Source organism: Lygodium microphyllum, chromosome 23 (genome assembly GCF_053477565.2).
Source record: "Lygodium microphyllum isolate KBCC chromosome 23, Lygodium_microphyllum_v1.1.10, whole genome shotgun sequence".
In the NCBI taxonomy this organism is placed as follows: domain Eukaryota; kingdom Viridiplantae; phylum Streptophyta; class Polypodiopsida; order Schizaeales; family Lygodiaceae; genus Lygodium; species Lygodium microphyllum.
In genome coordinates this window covers 91,311,167-91,312,740 of record NC_141157.1, presented here as the reverse complement: position 1 = coordinate 91,312,740, position 1,574 = coordinate 91,311,167, and the positions used below count along the sequence as shown (strand labels likewise).

Genomic DNA, 1,574 nt, shown 5'->3' with positions numbered 1-1,574 from the left:
GCCGTACTTCTCCCTCCTTAAGCTTGTTTTTCTCCTGGTGTCTTTTTTTCGCATACCACATACCGTTCTCTCCTGCTTTTTTCTTTGGTTCGATCCCTCTTCTCTTGTGTGTTTCACAGATGTCATTGGCTTCATCCTTTCCACTATTTCTGTTGCCTCGTATTTTTCTTTATTCGAAGCTCTCCAAAGTCCCCTTTCTTTCTGCTTTTTCCCAAAATAGCAAGCTAATTTGCTCCTTCCCCTCCAAAAATTCTCCTGCTTGCCTACAATACTCTTCAAGCTCTCTGTGGCAAAGGAGCAGGTGCATATGTATCATCATCTTCAGCTATAACAAGGATTTCATCTCCTTGACCTTCTATAGCCTACTCCCAGGAATTCGAGGAAAATCATGGTGCTCATTGTGATAACCCACACTCCATGCTAGTAAATTCAGAGGCCCATAGTAGGAGTATGTCTCTTGTCCTTCTTGGAAAACATAGTGCTCAGATATGAAATGGCCAGCAATAGGATGTAAGCCGCCACCTACAAAGCTAGACAATAGAAGGTACACAAAAGGTCTCCAATCCCATGTGTAAATCAGAGCAACATCAAGGGCCACCTGTACCACAGCATTGCTGAACTCCCATAATCCTAGGTTTTTGGGGTTCAGAAACAATGGCTTAAGGGCATAGAAGAAGAGCTGAAACAAGACCCAACAATCTTTCAAGAATGTGTTTGTAATAAGCCTTCCTTCCAAATGGCTAGGTATGTCCATATCCAGTCCTTCCACCCCTTGACACCTGTGATGATCTAGATGATACTTCTGAAATGTCATAGACATTGGCACCCCACAGGCAAGTTTGCAAAAATTCCAAGAAGCCGGTTGTATATCGGTGTAGACAAGGCCAGATTATTATGCTTTAATGCTCCTAAGTTCCTTAAGGTTTCCAAATTAGAAACTCTACTAAAAATTCCATGGTCTTCTTGAACTCCCTTGTTGATACCATTTGTATCTTTAGCATAAGCAAACAACTCGAGAAGCTCAGAAAAACCATACTCATTGCAGATCTAGAGCCCATTCTCCTTCTAAATTATTTGTAACAAATACCATATTCACTCCCAAACAGCATCTCTTCTGTGAAATTAAACTGGAACCAACTGAAGGCAAAACGTTTAGGCAGAGCAAAGCACAACGTCTAAGTATGCACAAAATAACAAATGTCACACACACAAAATTTTTGGTGGATTCCACACCTCGGATACGTAGCACTACGACACCGTGATCAAGTGTCCTAGGGTTTTACCCCCCTTTTGAAGCCAATGGAGCCATCAAATTTGGGTTTCGAGCAGCAGAGAAGGAGCTGTAAATTTTATGCACGTTTTGTTCTACGAAGAAGCTCCAGGAGATCTAATGCCTGGAGATTGCTTTTGAGTAGTGCGAAGATTCTTGGTTCTGTGAATGCATATTGATTCAATTAATTGTGATTTGTTTTTGTAGTGTTTACCACTTGGGTATTCTCTATCTTCTCTTCCATCTCCTATCTCTACTTCCTTCTACTTCTGATCCTCGGTGGATTCGACTTTTCGACAAAAAC

At 41.4% G+C, this 1,574-nt stretch overlaps 1 pseudogene; it reads right to left on the bottom strand.

Moving 5' to 3' along the window:
* Positions 1-325: 325 nt before the first annotated feature.
* Positions 326-1,109, bottom strand: LOC148016458 (sphingolipid delta(4)-desaturase DES1-like pseudogene; annotated as a pseudogene).
* Positions 1,110-1,574: the final 465 nt, after the last annotated feature.